At 48.6% G+C, this 14,417-nt stretch overlaps 1 protein-coding gene across 9 annotated transcripts in view; it reads left to right on the top strand.

Moving 5' to 3' along the window:
- ZFHX3 (zinc finger homeobox 3) overlaps positions 1-14,417 on the top strand; it is a 1,060,470-nt gene that overhangs the window by 807,193 nt on the left and 238,860 nt on the right. The window contains exon 1 of one of the 9 annotated variants that reach the window (XM_077132890.1): positions 2,387-2,437. The exons of 7 other annotated variants lie outside the window; for them this stretch is intronic. The gene's annotated coding sequence lies outside the window, so the exon portion shown is untranslated. Of the gene's footprint in view, positions 1-2,386; positions 2,438-12,802; positions 13,063-14,417 lie in introns of those variants that run through there. One more of the 9 variants, XM_077132889.1, reaches the window with a different exon arrangement.

A 14,417-nucleotide genomic window follows, 5' to 3' on the forward strand; every position in this document is an offset into this window, starting at 1 on the left:
AAATAAAACAGCATTATACCCAGAGTGAATTCAGAAGGATTAGATGAGGTAACCATGCAAAATCCTAAACCGGTTTCCTCCCCCCACCCCAGTCTTGACTAAGAAGCTGCATGCTCTTAAGAGCATTGGGACATTTCTCAAAATGAAGAATTACTTTCTAATCAAACAGATTTTCTGATTAATCCCCAAATTCCTTCTGAAATAAATAACCAGCAAGGCTAGGGCAAGATTTTTTTCTAAGAAGAATAAGTTTTAGCTCTTTCCCTCTCTCTACCTGATGTCATAGGGTTTATTAATAATGCCTTCAAAATCATAAATGTTTATTTGTTTGCAGATCACTTAAAGTGCAAATTGCATTTTATTTCATTCCAGAGATTGTAATTCCAATGCTACTAGTTCATATTTAGAACTTACATAAATACATGCTTGTCATTAAAAAAATCTATTGCAGTAGCAGTGATGCTGAGGTTAGGATTTGAAAGGTGTGGGGGGGGGCGGGGAGAGAAAGAGAGAGAGAGAGACTCCTGTTCTTCCTGCGTTTGTTTGCTTGCTTTTTGGAGGTACCGTGTACCCGCCTAAGTGATGGCTTTGATGTACTGGGAATCCGTACAGTAGCAAGGTCCCTGGCTGCTGTCTTTGATTCAAGGGATCTCCTTTGGGCTCTGGTGGGATGTACCGCTCCTAGCCTTTATCTGAAATCCATCCTCTCATTTCAAGCCCTTTGGCTTCGAGACTCTGCTCCAAACTCTTGGAGGTAGCTGTGAGACTTCTTTCTTTTCTTTTCTTTTCTTTTTTTGGCATTAGGGAAGGGGTATGCAATTCCCTCCCCCCACCCACTCTTTCTACACTCTAGACCTTTCCTCACTATTTAAATATACTGGCTTTCTTTCTTACGAATTTAGTCTGAAATTATTTTTCACTGCCTTTATTACGTCCCTGCTTTTGATGGCAAAATAGCTTCCTGTGTTTTGAAAACATCTGCTTTCCAGGTTTTTACACTAGAAAATTGATTTTACTTTTCTCTTAAGTCCAGAAAGGTAGAAAGTTGTACTTGTTCCCAAGTGCAACTTTTCCTTCTCTTGTCTTTCCTAAAGTTACCTCCTTTCAGTTCTGATTCACTTTTCCCCTTTTATTTCTTCTAATCATCACCCCCCCTTCACTCTCCTAAAAAACCAGAGAAGATTGATTGCATCTTATTTCAGAAAATTAACATTATTATTTTTTGCCTAATCTATGGTACGTGTTAAAGTTTTCTCCATATTTTGTTCAATCATCTTCCGATTTGGAGGGAGATAATTTTCCCGTTAAAAAAATCTCAGATTTACAATTTAAAGTGGGCTCTATTCTTAATCTCTGCTGCTTCTCTGCTCATTCATTTAAACCTTTGCTTTAAGCTGTCTCACTCCATTACTGCCTCCCCCTCTACTCTCTTCAAGGTGCGCTCTTCTTATTTAAACATTGTTTCATTAAATATGAAAAAAAAAAAAGAAAAAGAAAAAGAAAGAAAAAAGAGAAAAAAACAAAAAAAATTCTTAGCCAGGTTCCTATTGTTGCTTCTCTGCATTTCACTTCACTTCTCGGTGTGCGTGTGAGTGTGTGTGTGCGCGCGTGTGTGTGGTGTGTGTGTGTGTTTTTAATACATGCATAAACTTTTGGTGCCTCTCTCCCTCTTCCTGGGCTCTTCTCCCATCCTCTCTTCCTGCTCTCCTTGCCCTGCTCATCACTTTCCCCTGGCTTTTTTTTTTCCCCTCCCTTCCTCCCCTCTGCCTCCCTCCACCTCCCCCTTTTCTTTTTTGCTGAATCTTATTGATCCAGAAGGTGGCTAATTAGCCCTTCCCGTCGTGCCTGGGTAATGAAGCACATGCGCACTGAATTAATCACAGCCATTTTTTGCAGGAAACTAATTAGCAGAATAAAGATCCAAAGACTTTTTTTTCTTTTCACTCATCAGCTCCCACTTCCAGCGCGTCCCCTCCGACCGCTGCAGCCGCCGCCGCCGCCGCCGCCGCCTCCTCCTCCTCCTCCTCCCGGCCGCAGCCGCCGCCGCCGCCGCCGCCTGCTTTGCATCCCAATTACAGCCTAGAGCCGCTGCCGCCGCCGCCGCCGCTTCTCCTCCGTGGCCCCTGCCCGCTCCGGGGGCTGTAAACTCCCCGCCAACCATGCTGCTCGGCGGCAGCGGCGGCGGCGGCTCCGGCTCCCCGGCTGCGGCCGCCTCCCGCCCCGGGCTCCGCCGAGCGCGCTCCAGCTCCGCCGCCGCCGCCGCCGCCGCCGCCAGCAGCGCGTCCTCCACCGCCGCCGACCCCCGCCAGCCGCCGCTGCCTTGATGGGCTCCGCGGCCCGAGCGCCTCTTTTCGGGATTAAAAGCGCCGCCAGCTCCCGCCGCCGCCGCCGCCGCCAGCAGCGCCGCTGCAGCCGCCGCCGCCGGAGAAGCAACCGTGTAAGTGGCAACTTTTCCCTCTTTTTTTTTTTTTTTTTTTTTTTCCCGCCGCCGCCTGCTCCTCCTCCTCCTCCCGCCGCCGCCCGGACGCGGGGCTCCTCGGGGCGCCCGGGCTGCTTTGCATGGGGCTCGTCCTGCCCCCTCCCGGCTCCCGCGCCCGGCCGCCGCCGCCCGCGCTCCCCGCGCCCGCGCCCTGCTCGCTCTCTGCGTCCCGCTCGCCTTCCCCCTGCGCCAAACTTTCTCTTTCTCTTCTTCCTCCTCCTCCCGCCGCCGCCGCCGCCGCCGCCGAGTCCGGGCCGCCCCCTCCTTCCCGGCCCCCGCGCCGCCGCCGCCGGCCGACGACGACCCCCGGGAGGGTGGAGGCGCCCAGGGCGAGGCCCGCGCGGCGAGTTTGGAGGCGCCGCCGGGCAGGTCCGGCCGGGGCGCGGGCCGAGGGCGGGAGGGCGGCCGGGGTCCGGGCGCCGAGACAAAGGCGGCGGCGGGCCGAGGCGGGGGGGGGTGGTGGTGGTGGTGGTCCGCGGGGCCGAGCGCCCCCGCCCTCGCAGCCCCCGGCCCCCAACTTTGCCCCACCCCGAGAGGCGCCGAGGCCCCGGACTGAGCTGCTGCGCGGGGCGCGCATCCGGCCCGGAGCAGTCGCTGCGGCTGAGGCTGCGGCTGCCGCGGCCAACCGATTGCCAAGCGGGTGCCTTCCGCGCTGGGCTCGACTTGCGGGGGACGCGGGAGCCGGGCCGGAGCCCCGGGGTCCGGGAGGGGAAGAGGGGACGACGCAGCCGCCTGACCCTCTATCTGCGCACTTTCTGCCTTGCCCTACTGGCAGCGCCGCGAGCGCCCAGATGGGGCTCTGCCCCGGACACTAGGGGCTCCCGGGGGCTCGGGGCTGCGCCGCTGGCACGGCCAAACCTGGTCTAGCCGGCTTCTCCTGGGCCAGCTGAGTTGAGGGACAACGGAGGGCTTTTTTTTTTTTTTTTTTGATCACGCGAAACTGGATTGTTTACGTTCCGTTTCCCACTCTCACTCCTCGCCCGGCTCCACTCGTCCCTTCTTTGTATTTTTTGTCCATTAGATGCAAAAACCCTGTTCCTGGATTTTATATTATGTATTCAATGTACAGCCCTTTGCATATCAATTGGAGAGATCGAAGTGTATCGCGTGCAGGTGTATTTAAATTGTGAATGGACTCAGTACTCGTGTGTTTCTTGTGTAGGCATTAAATTAAAAGTATTTATTTTACGGATGTCCGCAGATTAATCTGTTGTTCGGAATCTGACTTTTGTAAAATGTTATGCAATTCCTTCGACTGTGGCAAATTCTTTGATTGCAAGTACTTTCAAAAATCACCCACTCTTAACTTTTCCCCCTTGTTGCTTTGAAGTAGGGTAAATATGACAATCTTTATTGGTCTCAATTATTGAAACTTGATCCAAGGACTATATGGAAGAAGGAGGGTGGTTGCCTTTTTCTGTTCTCCAGTCCTAGCGACTTTTTAAAGGGGGTTTTGTTAAGTACCTTTGAAGAATATGACATACGGTGATCACTTGGCTGTAATGCAAATTTCAGGACATAAATTCACTTTGGAATTTAAAAAAGACTCGAGCCCTTTCAGTGGGGACACTTGAGGATTTATTACGTTTTTTAAAAAATTACTTTTTCCCTCATTCTTTGGGTGAATGTCTAGTTACAGACCAACTTATTTGGAGGTCCTCAGAAAGAGGCTTGGGAATGGCCGAGGGGAGATTCATCACAATGTGCATAATCGATAGGGCAGCCTGCTGCAGTCGTGCACCTACATTTACTGTAAATTTCTACAATATCTGCAGCCTGGGTACTCCAGTGCCTTGCTTGACTTCTTAGAGTGAATTCACTGCCCAGGCCTCTGAAACAATATAGAGGCAGTCCACATGACAGTGTCTCATCTTAGAATTCCTTCATTTTCCTGTTTTTGTTTTTTCTTTTGTGAATCTGTTTACACGTGGGGTTCTCAGGTACTAAGCCCAAAGTGTAGGAAAATATGGATCGAGGGGAGTGGGGAGTATTGGGGCTTTAGGTGATAGGATTCGCTTATTGAATTAGCATATCAGGGACTCTGTTCTCATACTATAATGTTAGATTTCTTTAACTGGTGCAAAGAATTTAGGGATAGGAATATAAGGGAGAGGAATACACTAGAGATTAAAGCGATGTCAAAAGTAAGGGTTGCAGTGTGAGACAGGGAGAGGAGAAAGAGAGAGAGATAATACACTTAGAGTCAGTCTTGGAAGCTTGGTGGTAGGTGAATCCATATTTGGAGATGATTTTGAAATAGTCTAGCAAATGGTGCATGAGCAGGATTTCGTAAAAAGTGTACATGGCGTCAGTTTTGAAAGGATTGCGGTTTGGGGAGGTGAGGTGTGGGCAGGAAAACCCACTGTAGGCCAGCGGCCTTCTTCTGTCTGTGCCTCCTCCCAGCTCCCCCCACCCTCCCAACTTTAGTTTTTAATTACTTAATGCTGAAATGCACAGGGCTTATATAAATATTTGCAAATGCTCTTTCCTATTGATTTCTCTGAATAAACGGCCCTGCTCTGCTCCAGAGTAGAGGTGATTCAGATTCGTGGACTTTTTAAACATAAAATTCTCTGGAGCAGCGTTCGGGCCATACATGTGCTTGTGTATGGGTAGAGTAGGCATGAGGATTTTAGGAGGCTGCAAAGAAGCCTTCAGGCTGTCGGTGTGAGCTGAGAAAGCTGGGCTGGAGCTGGGCCCCATGGCCTGGCAGTCCTGATAGATTGTGTGTGTGTTTGTACACACTGTGTGGGTGTCTGCGTGTGTACTCTAGGGGAGTCTGAATGCATATGCACTTATTCTCCCCTCCCCCTTTAAATATGGAGCAGTTTTCCAGGGCTCGGTGTCTGCCGTCTTCTAAGGGTCACATTGAGCTCGAATCTGACCCAAGGTGCAGGAATCCTGCAATGGGGAAATAAAAGAATATACAGAATGGGGTCAGGTCAACTGCTTGAGGCCAAAACCCCTACAGCTGCTTTGATTTTATTTGTGTGTGTGTGTGTGTGTGTGTGTGTGTGTGTGTGTGTGTGTATTTTAGGCTTCTCTTGCCATGCTACAGATTGGTCTCCCCACTCAGGTGTGTTTGCGCTGTAGCTTAAAGGCAGCCGAGTCTCTGCCCACGAAGACGGGTCTGCTCCCATCAACAGAAAACCCACAATACCGAATTCAAAACAAAACATGGGAGGAGGGGGAGCAAAAAACCCTATTGAGTTCAGGCAAATAAGGTTGGGTCTCCAGATCCGATTACAAAGCAGCTTTGAATATGCAAGACAGCACACAAGACCAGTTATTCCAGTTACAACAAACTATTAAAAAGAGAGAGAGGGAGAGAAAAGAAAAGGCATGTTTAGGTCGTAATTTGTTAGTACAAGAAAAAGAATCCCACATAAAGCTGCCTTTTTTTCTTTTTTTTTTTTCCTCTCCCTTTGCTGGCTTCACGTAGAATTCACTCACCCCTTCTTGACTTGTCTACCGTATGGGCGCTTTTATTAAAATCTTTTGGGTTTAGGAAGATCGCTGCAAGCAACACATTTTCTGTATTTTTTTTTTGTTGTTGTTATCTTAGAGGAGAGTTGGCAGGGGTTCTGTGGTTTGCAGTTACACAATATGTTATCATGTTTTTAATCACTAAATCATTGCAGTGGTTATAGATTTACAGTCTTAGGGTATTACAGAGAGGAGCAACGGTGGCTATATATATGCTTTTAAATTACACCAATGTAAACTGAATGCAGCAGCTGTGAATATGGTCCGCAGACTTCATTCGCTCCCCCCTCAGCCTCTCCCTTCTCACCGCCCCCCATCTTAGTTCTTTTTCCCTCGGTGACTTTTTCTAATCGTTTGGCTTGTTTAAAATCAGCTGTCCCCCTCCTGCTTGTATTCTTTGTCTCTTCACCACCCCCCTTCCCCTTCCAAAAAGAGCTAATTTTCATTTCTGCCCTCTAATCCTGGATATGCTAACATCCAAACTCTTGAAATATGACTTTGGATGAGATAGAACCATAGTGATAATAATTAAGTATGGATTTCCCGAGAAAGCCTCTTGGTTTCCCTGTTGGTCTCCTGTATGGGAATGGAGGGCTCATTGCAGATCAGATATGGGGTGTCGTGTATGTGTTGGGGGGGGCTGGAAGGAAGGAGGGAAGGGAGACCAGGCTTGTGGCGCTGGCCTGGAACCTCGTTTACCATGTCACTGCGAGCCCACTTTCAGCTTCTGTTTTTCATATTATTATGTAACAGAATCCTTGGCAGCATTAAAAATTCAGTATTACAAGCTGATTGTAATGCTGCCTCATTAGACAGCACTGTCTGGCCTTGTATTAAGTGAAACACAGAGCATGGCTTTTAGATTATAAACACCAATAAATATTAAGGATCAGTAGAGGGAGGGAAATAGTCAGCTGGTTTTGGACCCTTTTTTTGTACCCCCACCCAGCCTCTCCCCCTCATCCTCCTTTCTCCACCCCTTCCCATGGTAACTGTCATCTGCTTTCTGGTTAGGATACTGATGTGTCGACCCTGGTGACATTTTAGGAAGGCTTTTTATAGAGTTATCTTGTGTACACAAAAGGTTTGGAAGTTTGTTTTGTTTTGATCTGCAATAAACAGGTCCTTCTCTTTGCTGATGTCATTTCCGTTCGTATTTGAGTTGTTTATTGTGCTTCTTCGCAGGGCTATCTCCTCCCTACCCCTACCTTGCTTTTTAGCCAGAGCCTGTGGCTGTCTAGGAAAGGGGGTCCCACACCTGAACAGCCAGATCAGGGTTCAAAGGCTGAGGGTCCTGTGTCTTTGCCTTATCCTAGGTTTTGCCCGGCTGGGGAAGAACGCTTCCAGCCTGGAATCTGGTTAAACACTCAGATATCAACTTGCCCTGGTATTTTCATGGTTTGCAGTGATTCATCTCGGCTTCCTTTCTTTGTAGCACTCCTCCCCGCCTCCCCGCCACACCTTGTCTGTGTCTCTAATACATCCTTTTTGTCCACTTCTCCATGTCCCCCCCCCAAAAAAAAACACCCTGTAATGACGACTTTGATTCAGTTGCAAATCTGAAGCTGGCATTAGTGGACTTCATGCTGTGAAAAGAAGAAAATGTTTCAAGGCGCTGCCCCGCAGCCTCCCCACCACTCCCCCATTCCATCCCTGTTCTTGTTTTTTTTTTTTTTCCTCGTTTATTTTTCCACTCCCCGCCTTTTTGTAGATTTAAAGGCCATTCTGGTGTTACTAAAAATGACCATAATGTCCAGTGTCACTTATTTCCATGTGCTCTCCAAATGCAAACCCATGCCTACGCTCCCCCCCCCCCCATAAGCAGGGTGGGGAAAGGAAGGGAAAGAAAACTGTGCAGGCCCCAAAGGCTTCCCTCTAATAGGATGATGTGTGTTAGGTTAAAAAAATATATATTATTGTTTTGTTCTTTTAGGTTTAGCAATAATAGCGAGAGAGGGAAAGCAGTCATTAGGAAGTTCACTGAGCTGCTTTCCAACTAAGACGGGTGAAAAATGAACCAGCATTGACACTTGGCTCCCTGTGAAAGCCCGGTAACCTCTCCCCCCTTCCGTGGCCCTGGCCTTTTGTTCCTGGAGAACGGAGCTAAGGTGCTTTTTCTCCCAGACCAAAGGCAGCAGGCAAGGAGTCCCCTTGTGTGCGCATCGCCTTTAGATGGCCTTCTCATGGTTATTGTCAGTGCAGCCTCCCCCAAACAATTGCTCTGGGGAGACACAAAAGCAAAAACATTTGTCCTATTTTTTTAACCTCTTTGTTTTAGTTTTTTTTTTTCATCCATTCTTTAAATTTCACAGTTTCTATTTGTCTGCAGAGAGACAAACGGAACAGCATGAAGCACGTTTTACCGTAGGCCTCGCTGGTGATTGGAACAGCCTCAGTAGGAATCCAAATACTGAAACGCTGGCTGACCTGGACGATATGTGAAATTTCAGCTCAGGGCTCTTTAGGCAGATGAGTACATATTTTGAACCAGAACACTAAAATGCCAAGAAAATAAGATTCTCGAATATTTGGGGACAGTGTGAAAAGGGCCATCTTTTGTTTACCTTCTAGTTTCCTGCCCCATTCTTGGTGGTTGGCTAGGAAAGAGTTGCAAACCTAAATGTAATTCTTCACATCTTAAGATAAAAAAAAAGCCCTGATCCTGGTTTTTGTGCTTCAGATAAAGCATTTAATTGATTGATTCTTTTACCTCACGTGTGAGGAAACTATTGGTATGTGGCGTGGGACTGATATTGTGTCGAGGATTTTTCTTTAACTGTGATTTATTTAAAGAAGCAATACCCCTCCTCCCCTTTCTTTTCCTCTTCTGCTTCCTTTTCCCTTTCTTCTCCCTCCAACCTGCTTCCCTCCAGGAATTCAGTTGTTTGCATTGGGCAGAGAGTATAAAGGATTATGTCAGTGGAACTGCCCATAAACAAAATAGGAGTCCCCTTCTTTTACTGGCTCCAAAGTGCCTTTCTCCCCTGTGATGTATGAACTCTGATTGCAATACTGTCCTTAAGCATTCATCTGCCTTTTCATTAAAATTCTCAATTTCAAGGTTTGGAAACCCAAATGTAAAAATCCCTCTAGGTAACAAAGTCCTGCATGGCAAATTCCCTTTGCCTTCTCAAAAATAATATTTTGTTTAAAGAGAAAGTGCACGAGAGAGAGCTTTACCTAGCATTCGAAAGCCGTTTTAAGGCGAGTTCTTTATTTTTTTGCTTTCATAGAACTTGGACTTTATCATTTGAAGTTAATTTGGACAAGCTCTGCTGAATCACAGCTTTAAATAAAAATGATTCCTCATTGGGGTCTTTTTTGTTCATTTCATTGACAGATTTAGGAGTCTGAGCTGGGGAAGGCAGGTAAGAAAACTAGATAGCATTCCCTCCTACAACTTGTGGGTAAAAATTAATCTATGGAATTAGCACCGTAGCGATAGATGGAGGCCTTGAGGTTTGTCTCAGAGAAATGTGAATCAAAACATCTGTGTGTGTAGGCCTTGGCACACCCGACTCCAGTCCCCAGTGGTTGTGAAGGCAAGTGTGGGCTATGCCATACCCTGGCCACCCAGTCAGTACCAGGCGCCTAAAGAGAACTGCCTAGAAATGATGGGGTGAACTCAGGGCATGGAGTGTTAGTTCATTCAGTTCCAAATGTTTCCTTATTTGTTTCAGATATTTTAGGGTTTTTTTTTTTTTTTTTAATTCTTCCCTCTCTGGGTTTTCCTTTGTTAAAGCCTCAAGGTTATTTGAGCACTAGTTTTCAAATCAATGTGTATGTATAATTTAATACAATAGAAGGATCTGGAAGAATACTCAAATCGGCATAAACTCAGTTGTGCTAGGAAAAGAGAGACCAGTTTAGCTAGAAGTCAGAATGCTGACATTCACTGTATCCTAGCTCAGAGATCATATTTACCTTTGCTGAAGTGAAAGGATACAGAATTGGAGAGTGTGTGTGTTATGTGCAAAGAGAGAGACGAGCAGACTTGGCTCGGTTGGGATCCTTGTAATTTACCAGCCCGCTAAGCGTTAGGGGGCAGGCCTCTGGCTTGGAGAGTGGGGAAGGGGCGGAGTGAGGAAGGGGTTCGCGCTCCTTGATTTATTTTTAAATATTTATCCTTTTTGGCTGTGGCCAATTACGCTTTCCAGATGAGACACGACTGGTTATGGGGAACCGGAAGGGAGAAATTGCCTTTTCTGTGAGTAGGTTTATTTGTCAACAGTTTAGGAAGGAGCAATGAGACTGTCGGGCTGTCACTGCTGGGTAGGCCCTGGGTGTTTAACATCATACAGCTGCCCTTAAAAGAGCCGTGGCCTGGCAGAGCTGGAGGACAGTATTTGCACCTTATTTCAGAGAAACTTGTGGATTTCATACGTATGTGCAAAAGTTGCAAATTCCTTATTGTTTTAGTTAATGATGATAGTAAGTTTTAGTAAGGGCATCACCCTAGCATTTGTGCAATCTCTTATATTCATGCTGGTACGGCCATTGAGTACCTGCTAAATTTTTGCCTGAAACAAAGGTAAACTTGACTAGGCTGAATTAAGTATTCAGCTGGTGCTCGATTAAGAAAAACATACAAAAGGGACCCAGGATCACTCTCATTTCTACTTGTCAGGCTTCTGAGGAACAGAAAGGAGGTGGACTGCAGTGTCTCTTGTTTGGGACCCTGGCAGTATCAGGGCCTTCCACCCAGGAGCTTGGCATACCTCCAGGTTACTTTATAGCTTGTCCTTTGGGCATTCTAGCTTTTATTTTATTGGAGATATTTAGTTGTCACACACTCTCTCCCCACCCCCAGGTTCATGATGTCACCGTATTAGGAGGTTGTCCCATGTTAATAAAAGTTACGACGAAGCAGCAAAATTAGATTTTCGAAGGGTAGAAACATTTTCATATTGCCTTTAATTTATCTGATGGGTCGTGTGCTGCTTCCAGGTAAGGAATGGGGCCTGGAGGCTTCATTTTCCTGAAGAGATTTCCGGGGGCATCTCTGGGGTGTGCGCTACGTTGCTTGTGTTATTGCTAGCATCATCTTCTTCATGTATTATTCATAGTCACTTTTTCAATTAAATTATTAATTGGTTTTCTTTAAGGTGTTCTCAACTCATGTGGCTATTATAAATAACAGTGTGTTTTGAAAACACCACCTGTTCTTGGGTCTGGAAGTAGCTCTGTTTGATCATATTCTCATTTCCAAAATCATCCTTCACTTTTTTCCTTGTTCTCTCACATGTGACTGAATGTGGTTTGTGCCCTCTTTTGTCCCTAATCATACTTGATTCCCTAGAGGTAGTCTTTTCTCCCAAGGCCCTAGTTGAAAAAAATTTTTGGAGAGAGGGGTTATCTGCACCCAACAGGTTAGCTATTTAGATCAATTTGAATCCAAATTATATTGTGCAACATATCTTATACGTGCACAGAGACATGCTGGTTTTCACCAGCCAGGCATCCGTTTTTGCTCCCCTATTAGTGTGTGCTTAATGCTAATATGATTCCATACATGCAGCTATCTGCCTTGCGAGCTTATATTTCTAACACTTGCATGGTTCATTATTGTGCAGTCGGAAAAGACTCTCAAGGCTGCAGGGCCAGCCTGGGTGGGTGGTTTTCGCGAAGGGTAAAAGCAGGTGCCTTTCTGCTCTGAGAGAAATGGGAGTCAATTCAGTCTGTGTGTGGGGGGGGTTCTGGAAGGGAGGCCCAAGACTTCCGATGAGATCTCTGTGGCGCTGCCTTTGCATATCAGAGTGGAAAAGTTAACTTGGGAGGTGGGACGGGGTGGGATGTAAAACTGTTCAGCAATTGCTTTGACCAACAGGGGTGGGTGCATTAAATTTGACCCTGGCTTTAGTCTCCCCACCCCACCCCCCACAAAGGGCGTGATCTATGCCATATCTGAAATGATGTGGCTTATAAGGCGAGCCTTTTTAAAAGAGCCTGTCAGCTTAATTGCAAACTGTGGCTTCTTTATGACTCTCTCTCTCCTCTCGCTCTCTCTTCTCCCTCTCTCTTCCCTCTCACTCTCCTTTTTTTTTTTTTTTCTTTCTTGCATTAAAAACCCTACCCTTAAACTCCAAGTAGAAATCGGGGATGTTTTTTTGTAAGTTTCTGCAGCTCAAAAACAGAAGTGCTCTGTAAAGCAGTTACTAGGATGGGTGTGGGTTTCAAATAAATTCCTGGCCACACTGGCTAATATCCCCATGCTAGAGTGGTCTGGCTGTGACGTGGACGGGGCCCAGAGAACGATGGCTCCGGTTCGGAGGCCCCCGTTCCTTTTTGTGGCCGCGGGCACGTCCCTTTCTTCTCGCCCGATTCCAGGCCGGCCCCTGACTTTGGATGAGGGGTCAGCGCCTCCGAGAGGACCGGGGCTTTGTTCCCGCCGGGCCGGTGCCCGGGGCGGCGCAGGCCGAGCCTCTGAAGGCTGATGTCCCCGGGCGCGCGGCCCCGGCCTGCCCTGAGGCCCGTGGCCGGAGCGGAGCCTCGCGCCCGGGCCTCGCGCGCCCCGGTCCCCGGGTCCCCGCGGGCGGAGCAGCCCGGCCTGCGCGCGGCACGACTGTAGATGTCAGGCTTTGCCCGGGGAGCCGAGCGGCGGCGGGGCTGTGAGTTTCAAATTAACCTTCCGCTTTGTTGCTGTGTAATGTGGATCCCCGAAGGCCCCCCGCCCCGCCCGCCCCCCTCCCGCGGGCGGTGCGCGCTGCAAACTGCGAGTTGGGCTTCATTTACATAAAGCGAGTCCGGGAGGGCGGGCGGCCGAGGCGGCGGCGGCGGCGGCGGGCAGGCCGGGCAGGCGAGCGCCGCGCCCCGTGGGTGAATCCCCGCCGGGCCCCCGGGGACCCTCCCTGGCGGGGAGGCGCGGACGGCCAGCCCCCGGCCGCCACCATGAGCCCCCCTCCCTTGCCTGCGGCCCCCCTCCTAGCCAGAGCCACTTGGGAGCCCCGGGGACAGCGGGAAGTGGGGAGAATGTCGCCGGGGGTGGGTGAGTGCGGGGCTTTGCTGCCGCTGGAATTTGCCCCGGTCGCGTACAGCGCGGCCCCCGGACCTGCGAGTGTCTCCTCCTTCCGGAGGTGCGCGGAGGCTTTGTGTGCCAGGTGAGTGAAGCCTCCCCCCCTCCCCCGCCCCTGCCGTGCCCGCCCGGTTCGCGTAGCCCGCCTGGCGCTGCGGGCAGGTGTTGTGAGTCTTGGCTGAACTTCCCATTCTCTTGGGGCATGTGCGGGGGGGGAAGGGCAGGCTGGATGTACTTGAACTACTCGACTCCAGTTGGAACCTACCTGGGGTGAGAGCATCTAAATTCTGCTGGGCACAGAATAAATTCCTCCTTCCCTCCATTCTGCCTTCCTTTATTTTGCTTTTGGGTTTAGTTCCTGCCTTGTGAACACTTGCAATACTAGTGTCATTTAGAAGTTTGGCTTCCTTTGCCTACAAATGCACCCTTTTCAGCCCAAGAGAAGTCACTGGTCAGTTCAAAACAATGTGAAGAATGTGGTGGTTGTGGAGTAATTAGAGAGAGAATCCGAGTTTTGGAGCTTGAAGGCACCTCTGGAGATCAGCTTGTCCATCCCCTAATTTTAGTTTGTCCCCACTCTGGGAAAACCAGAGCAATATTCATTGACGTAGGGTGGGCTGAGGGGGGAGAGCTAAAAGTTTTGTCCTGTTAAAGGGGGAGGAATGTCCAAGCTAGGTGAAGAGCAGAAAAACAGAAGGTTGTAAGGAAAACAACTTTCTGGAAAATGGTCTTTTCAGCTCTGGACATACCTGTGTTCTAGTGCTGGAAAGGCACCTCTAGGGTAAAGGCCAGAGCTCATGCATGGCGTGCTCAGCGAGCACACCGCCTGGGCACAGTGTGTGAAACTGAATTAAATGAGACTGTTCACCGAGCAGGTGAATTCAGGAGGGTCTTTCCCCTCCTCTCAGGTCTATTTGTATCACTTTAACAGGCCTTAAAGACTAGCCACTGCTGGGTAACCTCAGAGGTAGACAGCCCCACCTGGGCACAGAGGGAAGCAGGCCAGTGCCTGCTTGGGAGAATGTGACAAGGCAAGGAAAACAAACTTGAACCTTGAAGGTAGATAGAAAGTTACACGACATCTTATTTCGCCCTATGCTTGGAGACAAGTCACCAAATACACATAGAGAACTTAAAGCTCACCCTAGCTGGGAACTTTGTTCCTTTCCATCAAGCAGCAGGTGCGAGTTTGTAGAGTTGGCCCCTTGAGTCCCCTCATTCCGAAATTCAGGAGGTGTCAAACCTTCATGTTCTTTTAATGGCTGTGGTTTCTGGATAGGTTTCAAAGGAAACCCTAAAAATCATGAGTTCCTGAAGGCTGGGCTGGAGAGAGAAGCCCAAGCACAGGGGCAGACACTGCATTTGATAGGAAAACACACACCTGCCAGGGTGACGTGATCTAGGTAGGCCGCCATGAGGAATGTGGGCCAGTGCCTTGTT

The sequence above is a fragment of the Tamandua tetradactyla genome, chromosome 16 (assembly GCF_023851605.1).
Source record: "Tamandua tetradactyla isolate mTamTet1 chromosome 16, mTamTet1.pri, whole genome shotgun sequence".
NCBI classification, from domain to species: domain Eukaryota; kingdom Metazoa; phylum Chordata; class Mammalia; order Pilosa; family Myrmecophagidae; genus Tamandua; species Tamandua tetradactyla.